The sequence below is a fragment of the Pteropus alecto genome, unplaced genomic scaffold (assembly GCF_000325575.1).
Source record: "Pteropus alecto unplaced genomic scaffold, ASM32557v1 scaffold164, whole genome shotgun sequence".
In the NCBI taxonomy this organism is placed as follows: Eukaryota; Metazoa; Chordata; class Mammalia; order Chiroptera; family Pteropodidae; genus Pteropus; species Pteropus alecto.
The window spans coordinates 19,457,989-19,467,723 of record NW_006439568.1 but is presented as its reverse complement, the minus strand read 5'-3'; positions in this window follow the sequence as shown (position 1 = coordinate 19,467,723).

The window sequence follows — 9,735 nt, the reverse complement described above, 5'->3', positions numbered from 1 at the left end:
TGCATTTTCAGAGGTGGTGACATTAATTTTTATAAGAACTTCATAATATTTTGTAACCAAGAAAGTTGATCTAAATTACACAATACATTTACAATAACAAGGTTGGCATGAGCATTGTGCAGCTAAACTCAACATCAGTAAAGATGTGATAAAGCAGAATTTCAGTTTTGGAAGTCGGCCACAAACCCTCAACAGAATTTTCTGGAATGCCATCTTTCCAAAAGACTCAGTACACCTATTTGGATTCATTTACTGCTATGCTATTCATGGTACCAAAGGACTCTTCCCTAGACTTTCCTTGAAAAAACTAGACCAAAAACACCCTGTAACTGCCGCCCATCATCAAAATCATAGTTTTAGTGCTTTCTTACTCTCATCCCAGAAATGTACCGCTGGTGAGTGTTTCCAGTTACCACTGCTGAAAAATGTTGACGTTGCCAAGGCAGGCACTGGTACTCTCAGGAAATGAAAGGTCTAATTTTTAATAACCACAAGGAACCCCACTGTTCCTTTTTTGCATTGAAAGCATAATCTTTATACCTCACTGCCCATAGCAAAAATCACAGACTTAAAATTACAAATGCTGAAGCTTTTAACAGAAGCCCTTGTAATCTCTCATGTGGAGAAGAATCAAATTTCATTAACTTACAACGGCAATGAAGAGAAAAGAGAAAATGCGAAATGAAAATCCAAAGACATTGGGACCCGGAACTAAACGGACGTGCAAAGTGACACAGTAAAGTTTGTTATGGCCATTATTGAAGGAGCAGAAACAAAAGGGAGTGATGAACAGAAGTATGAGATTTCCAGTCAAGATGGCGGAGTAAGTAAATGCTTAAGTAAGTGTTTGCCTCTTCTCATGACCACATCAAAATTACAGCTAAACTACAGAACAGCCATCATTAAAAACCACCTGAAGTCTAGCTGAACAGAAGTCCTACAACTGAGGACACAGAAAAAGCTTCCTCGAGACTGGTAGGAAGGGCGAAGATGCTGAACAGACTGGTCCCATATCACATGTGGCAGTTAAAAATAGTGAGGGACATCTCGGCTGTGGACGTCCCTCTTGAGCAGTGAGGGGTCCCAGCCCCACACCAGAATCCCCAGCCCAGGGTTCCAGTGCTGGGAAGAGAAGTCCATTCTTACAACTTCCGGCTGTGAAAACTAGTGAAGATTGTGGCTGCTGAATGAGATGGAGGGCTGTAGGAGTCCCTGGCATTTCTCTTCAAGGGTCTGAACATGGACTTACTTGCAGACGGACTTACTTGCTCCAAGCTCCAGTTCTGGGGCAGCAGCTTGAGAGGTGCCAGGGACATACAGGGAAGAACTGAATTGTCTGGTTTCAGGACGAGGGCTAGAAAAGCAGCTTTCTTCTAGACAGAAGGGCTAGCAGAAGCCATTGTTCTTTGTTGAGCCCTTCCCCCTCCCAGCATGCAGACTCGGACAGCCCCCATATCTGAGTCTTCATCAAGCTGGCTAATCCTGATCACCATGCCCTGGTGATTCCCTGAGACCCTGCCGCACTCAACTTTCAGGCAAACCCAAGTCACCTCCAGTGGCTTTTCAATATAAATGGTCTATTTGGTTCATGCTGCAGGCTTTCCTAAAATCTCTCAAAGATTCACAAAACCCCAACAAGTAGCATCTGGCCTCGGTGTGCCTCACACCTCTTGCTGAGCAGCCTCAAGCCTGGAACGAGTGGCAGCCAAGCCAGTTTGTTGGTTGGCCTCTCCAGTTACCTCCAAATCCCAATGTGAGTGGCAGCAGTCTGCAGATTGCTTGGTGGCTCATGCCAGGTGGCCTCTGGCAGGGCACAGGCTGAACTTGGCCTGCAGCCTGGCTCTTTCCAAGGGGCAGATCACTGGGTGGCCAGCTTTAGACTAAGCCAAAGCACCTGGAGCACCTGATTCAGGTGACCATGGAAGACTACGCCACTGGGCCTCACAGAACAGGCCACTCTACTAGGACTGGGAGACACAGCAGCCATACTTCCTTCGGAGGCAGCAAAATGAAGAGACAAAGAAATATGTCTCAAATGAAAGAACAGAACAAAGCTCCAGAGAAAGAACTAAATAAAATGGAGACAGCAATCTATCAGATCCAGAGTTTAAAACACTGATTGTAAGGATGAACAATGATCTCACTGAGACCTTCATCAAAGAGATAGAAAAACATAAAAATGGAGATAAAAAACATAAAAAAAAACAGTCAGAAATGAAGAATACAATAACTGAAGTAAAGTATACATTAGAGAGAATCAACAGCAAATTAGATGAAGCAGAGGACTGAATCAGCGATTTAGAAGAAAAGGAAGCAGAAAATACCCAATTAGAAAAGCAACAAGAAAAAAGATTTTAAAAAACAATTAGAATAGTTTAAAGCGTCTCTGGGATAACATCCAGTGTAACAGCATTCATATCATAGGAGTTCCAGGAGGAGAAGAGAGAGCAAGGAATTAAAAACCTATTTGAAGAAATAACAATGGAAAATTTCCCTAACCTGGCAAAGGAAATAGACATATAAGCCCAGGAAGCTCAGACAGTCCCAAATGAAATGAACCTAAAGAGGCCCAGACACATCATAATTAAAATGCCAAAGGTTAAAGACAAAGAAACAATTTTAAAAGCAGCAAGAGAAAAACAGTTACCTACCTACAAGGGAGCTCCCATAAAACTAGCAGCTGATTTCTCAACAGAAACTTTTCAGGCCAAAAGGGATTGACATGAAAAATTCAAAATGTTTAAAAGCCAGGACCTACAGCCAAGATTACTCTATCCAGCAAAGTTATCATTTAGAATCGAAGGACAGATAAAGAGAGAGCTTTCCAGACAAGAAAAAGCTAAAGAAGTTCATCAACACCAAACCAGTATTACAGGAAATGTTAGAGGGACAAGAAGAAGGAGAAGGAGAAGAAGAAGTAAAAAATATGAATAATAAAATGGCAGTAACTGCGTAGCAACATTTGGGTTAAAAGCTCCAAAAAATATAGGGTGACTGAATGGATAAGAAAACAAGACTCTTATATATGTTTCCTACAAGAGACTCACTTCAGCTCAAAAAACATACAGACTGAAAGGGATGGAAAAAGATCATTCATGAAAATGGAAACAAGCAAACAAACAAACAAACAAAAACAGCTGGTATAGCAATACTTAAACCAGACAAAATAGACTTTAAAACAAACGAAGGAGAACCCAATAGTCCCACTTTTAGGTATTTATCTGAAGAAACTCAAAACACTACCTCGAAAAGATATGTGAATCCATATGTTCACTGCAGCATTACTTACAATAGTCAAGATATGGAGGCAACCTAGGTGTCCATCAATAGATGAATAGATAAAGAAGAGGTGGTACATATATAAAACAGAATGTTACTCGGCCATAAAAATGAATGAAATCTTGCCATCTGCAACAACAGGGATGGACCGGAAGGTATTGTGCTGACTAGGGTGAGTCAGACAGAGATAGATAAACGCCATGTTATTTCACTTGCTTGTAGAATCTAAAGAACAAAACAAACAAACAAAATGAAAACAAACTTATAGATACAGAGAATATTTTGATGTTTGCCAGATGGAAGGGAGATTAAAAGAGAGAAAAGGGGGCAGGGATTAAGAAACACGAATTGGTAGTTACAAAACAGTCATGGGGATATAAAGTACAGCATAGGGAATATAGTCAATAACATCGTAATAACTATACATGGTGTCGAATGGGTACTAGATTTATCGGGTGATCACTCGTAAGTTACATGAATGTTTAATCACTATGTCGTACACCTGAAACTATTATAATATTGTATATCAACTACAATTAAAAACTTTTAAAAATTAAGGAAAAGAACAGAAGTATAATAAAATGAAAAGAAGGAAGGACCGGAAGTAGTAAATACTAATGAGAAATTAAAATAAATAAAAAAATAATTGCTAAAAAGAACAAATTTTAGCAGCCAAATTTGAGGTTTTAATTTTTCATCCTCAGAAGGAAAAAAGGGACAATCAGGAAAAACTTCTAAGAACAGGTTTTCTGATTTTCCACCACAGAAGGAAAGAATGAGAGAGGGTGAACCTACTTAAGTTTTGATAAAAACACCTTCTAGAAAGTTTTTCAAATAAATCATTTCCAAATGCATGCCTCTGTTCATCTTCATTTACACTGAACACACTTTAAGTATTTCCTATTTATCTGGTTTCATTCACACTGGGTTTTAACATATCTAAGTGCAAAGACTCTAATAACCCTATGTTTAATACCTGTGTCTATAAATATACGATTACAGTTAGAATATATTGAGAAGAAAGGCACAAAATCATTAAGAAAATGTTTTTTTCCAAACGCAAAAGAAAAAAAGCCATCTCAATATCATCTCTCTTTTTCCAGAGTACTAACTAAAGTAAAACTGTCTAGTTCGTGGGTTTATTTCCTTCGGGGCCTATTCTGACATCTAATTATTTTCATTGTCAGGAAAGATACATCTGAATATGTAGTCTCCAGACTTTATCTAGAAAAACTCACCAGTGAAGTATGAGCTCCCCTGGTGGTTTTAGTCCTTCCGAGTGGCCAGTCCAGTGACCCCCTGACAACTTTCATTTGCAAACCCTCCAGAGCTGGTAAACAAAGTTGACCACTGGCAAAACCCTTGCTGGCACTTTTGGCCTCTTAACTGCCACCTCTATTAATGCAGACTCCGAGTGAAGCAGAATGGCAGGCTGTGTTTCCAGGGCTGACCGTGTTGGCAGGCTGTGGGCAAATAAAAAGTACAGTAAAACAAAACAGGAGGACTGTGTTTCCTCGACTGACAGGCATCACTGCCTCTTTGTCGCTGGTCCCCAGGGCTTTCCAGGCCTGCCCCACAGACACTGAGAGGTCCAAATGTTTGCCTTACGAAAGCAAAGACCAGGAAAGGGGCACACGACACATTCAAAACCAGGAGGAGGGTACCTGGCACTTCAGGGGCGGGGCAGAGTCTGGCTACCAGGGACACCTTGAAAAGATCAGTATAAAAACCTGTTCTCCTCACTCAACAGTTGTGGGGCCCAGGCCTGGCTCTGATCCAGGCTCACGGCTAGGACTAGGACCCTGGATTTAGAAAGCTACATCAGTGTAGTAGGGCGCCTGAGCCCAGCCCATGTAAGCATGATGCAGCTTATTGTATCACGCATGTGTGCTGAATGCCACTACTGTTCTCTGACACATGTGGAGCCCATGCGGTCCCCTAACGCAGAAGCGTGCTCTGTGCAATAAGGATGGTGCCTGCCGTTCCTTCTCATGTTGGCCCCTCGGGCCTTCTTTCAACTGGGCATCTCCCCATGAAACCTTCCCTTCTCGATCAGTTTGGCGCTGACCACAGCTGTGCAGAGCTATAGAGGCGAGACTGAGCCTCATGATCAAGAGGTAAAAACACCTAAAGAATTAGCAGTTAAAGGGAATGAGATCTAAATGCACTGACGTGGAAGCCTTCCAAGGCATTGTTAAGCACAAAAAAAGCAGGCTGTAAAACTATATTTACAGAATAATATCTTGTATGTAAACGATCTCCCACCCTACAGACTCATGCTGTATATTTCCTATAGTCAACATATATACCTATGTAAAGGCATAGAAGGCTCTGGAAAATGTGGTAACGAGGGTTATCCCTGTGGCAGGGGTCAGCATTGTAGGTGATGATCACAGCAGACTTTTGCCTGATCTGTAACGCTTAAGTTTTTATAAGGAGGATCTATTAATATATCGCATTGTGTAATTAGGAATTTTTTTTTAAAAGAAAATCTAAGCATATATCAAGCAAATGGTGACACAGTAGGTCCAGCCTAGACCCTGAGAGGGTCTGGGCCTAAATGTAATTGCTGCTTCACTGATGTGAGCCTCACACCTGCAGGCCAGGGAGGGGCAGCCCCCACCACTGAAAGGCTACCAGTTCATCCAGTTCAAACTCCCTCCGATTCCTCAGTCCTCTGCTTCTTTCTGTCTCCCTAACCACTTTCTCTTTTTTTTCGCCCCATATGTTTTGAGAACCTCTGTGCTTACTTTTTTCTCTTCAGTCTCTTCTCCAGACTGTATTCCCATCCCCACAGATAAATCCTACACCCATGGACTGGATCCCAGTACTGAGAGATGGGATGTGGGGATGAGAGTACAGTTTGGAGGACCAGGCCCCCAGCAGTGTGATATAGGGAACGAAGGGAAGCTTCAGGTAGACTGAAGTCTGCAGAACACCCATGATGGTAAATTCTTTCTATTCATTGTGTCCACCACTTCTCCCAACATACACACAGACCACCACCACCTTGGGGAGTCCCTAGCAGTGGGTAATTGTCACTACAATTTGCTTCCCTATCATCAACTTCAGATTGAGAAACTGATCAAAAGTGAATGCAAGAGTCTGAGGTTTGAAGGGAGAGTCTAAGGCATTTGTGACTTCCCACAGAAGCCAGGCCCCTGTTTTTCTCTAGAGACTCCCCCAGTGTATTCATCCACGCCCCTTAGGGCAGGGCAGTTGGTCCAGGCTCCCGAGTTCTGGACTGAGGAACAGGGGCCCGTGGATCTAAGGAGAAAGCTGGCTCTTATAGTTGGCTCTGTCTTAGTCACCATGGCTAGGTGTTCTCAAGGACCACCCAGTTTTGATCAACAGCTCCCAACTGCTTAGTCACCATGGCTAGGTGTTCTCAAGGACCACCAGTTTTGATCAACAGCTCCCAACTAAGTAGTTCCAAACTTAGGGTGAACTCTGAAGGGAATAAATTTCTTGACTGTACCCGCCTGCTGCCTAAACTTCTAAGAGATCAGGTCTTGATTTTAGAAATTAGACTAGTCCTTTCCCTCCAGACCAGGTGAGTCGATTTTTCCTCTTATCATGTTTGCTGAGAGCAAAAATAGCATTCTTAAGCACCTGACACTTAAACCAAAGTTTCTATTTTTAACCAAGAGGACAAAAATGTTCCAACAGGAATACTATATACATGAGCCAAAGAGAAGGCCCTGCTGTGGCCTGGAGACTCTTAGAGCTAGTCTATCACCGCCAGACCTGCCGTTCGCCTCTAGAACGCAGCCAAGAACAACAGGCAAGTTATATTTTGGCAAGATAACATACACACTATAGACGTTGAACTCAGTGACTCCTGATAGCTATTTTGTTTATATATTTTGTCAATTTTACGGTTTCTGCAGAGCTAGAGGCCGGCATCCAAATTGGACTGTGTTCCTCCTGTGAGCCAAGACAGGCACTAAGGTTCCTCCCAGTCATTTTCTAGGGGTTTGGGGATGTGGCAGTAAAGTCAGCTCTTGTCTGTACTTCAGCCTGTAGGCAAGGCCCTCATGAGATAGAACTCGAGATATACCAAGGAGTTAAAATGCTGTGTCTCAACATAAAGAATGAGAGCCCATGACAACAATATAATCTTATTTTTTAAAAACTGTTTTACTACGATATCTATTCCAAATTGCATTGGATCTGGAAACAAGGTCACTTCCTGGTTGTAGAGGCCTCTTTACTAAGGTAACTGAAGGCTATACTTGGCAATCTGGGTTTTTAAATTGATAAATATCAAACGTGTGCACTTGGGAGGGTAGTGGGTACAAGCTTTTAGAGCACCACTTAGAACTTCTAAGAAAACTTCACGCCAAGTCTCCCTCATGCAAACTCAGGTAAATGGCTCTATTCAGCAAAAACGTTGGCCTTGGATGAGCTGTTCTATGGTCTAGACAGAGGTGGGTTTGGAGGAAAGGAGCACAAGCAAGCCCATGCGGCTCTCACCATGAGCCACGCTTTCCAGGAGCAGGTTTATCATTAACAAGAGCAGGAGTTTTATCTTCATCTGTCTGACTCTTAGGTCAACTCTCAATTGCTTTCAGACATCGGCATCATATATTAGGGACCCTCAAACACAAAAAAATTAGCAGTCTCCACAATTGGCAAAGGTAAAATAAAACAAGGAATTACTCAGACAAGCCAAAGAGATTTTTGATAAATATATTGATAAATCAAATGGAAAAAGACAAGTATGCTTTTTTCTCAGCCCTGTGTTACTAATCAGTTGATTGGGTCAAAGTAAAGATTGAAAAACTTCATATACTTCAACAAATGGTACTGGAACATCTGGATATTTACATGCAAAAAAAAATTAATCTAGACACAGACATTACACCTTTCACAAAAATTAACTCGAAATGGATCACAGACCTACACCCATAGAATGTAAACTAAAAAACTGTACCATTTTTAGAAAATAACACAGGAGAAAACCTAGATAACCTTAGGTTTGGTGACGACTTTTTAGATACAACATCAAAGGCATGATCCATGAAGGAAAAAATTTATAAGCTGGTCTTCATTAAAATTAAAAACTTCTGCTCTGTCAAAAACAATGTCAAGAGAAGCCAGACTGAGAGAAGATATTTGCAAAAGATACATCTGATAAAGCATCGCTCTCCAAAATATACAAAGTATACTTAAAACTCAACCATAAGAAAACAAACAACTTGATTAAGGAATAGGCCAGAGACCTTAACAGACACCTCACCGAAGAATATCAGACAGATAGCAAATTAGCCATCGGACTTCTACCAAGAGCAAAGGGATTAAGTAAGAGACATGAGTGACCAAACGTGCCCTGGTTCCCCATCCAGCCAGATACATTGCAAAGAGGAAAGGAGCTGTAGTGGGAGTGGAATTCCTGAGACCCGAACTATTTCTTAATTTTCAGACTTTGAAGATTTCAAGGTTTAAGAGAAGCAGAATCCCCAAAAGGGCACGTCTTAGGCAGGAAGAAGTTCTAAATGGCTAAGCAAGGAGACTAGGCAGGGAGAGGGCCAGAAGTAGCCACCTCACCCTGAGCTGCCCTCGGATCACGGAAAGGATCTAGAAATATCCCAGTGCTCCCAGTATTAACAACAAACGATATTATTCGTCAGGTACCGTCTCAGATGCTAAGGATATAAAGGGAAACAAGGGGCAAGGCCTCTGCTTTCGTGGAGCTTCATTCCGGGGTCGTGAGGTGGGTGGTAACTAAATATAAGACAAGATAAATTCAGATAGAGGTTAGCATGACACTAGAATGTCATTTAATTATATTAATTGAAACATCATTTAACAGAAATTTAAGTGTCTACAAATACAGTTGAGCCTTAAACAACATGAGTTTGAACTGCGCAGGTCCACTTATTTGTGGATATTTTTTTGATAAATACCTACAGTTCTATAAATGTATTTTCACTTCCTTCTGATTTTCTTCATAACATTTTTTCTCTAGCTTACTTTATTATAAGAATACAGTATGTAATATATATAGCATACCAAATACGTGTTAATCAATTGTTTATGTTATTGTTAAGGTTTCCAGTCAACACTAGGCTATTCGTAGTTGAGTTTAAGGGAAGTTGGAAGTTATGTGGAGATTTTCAACTGCAAAGCAGGGTCAAGATATCTAGGAAATATCGTTAGTGAAAAAAGCAGATGATAGCATAATATTGTTTCAATGTATGTATTTTTTAAACACCACCAAGCAATCAACTCAATTCTGACACTACCTAGAGACCTACGGGTTAAAGATTCAGTCCCAAAAGACTGCCCCCAACTTTAGATGTCGATTGCAAGTCCAGGTTGTCACCAGTGCTTCTGACCTACTGCTATCAATTGGAGATTACCGTGACCCTCTCCTTGGGTTAGACTAATTTGGTAGAGCAGATCAGAGAACTTCGAGAAACATTTACCCACTGATTTATTACAAACGATATT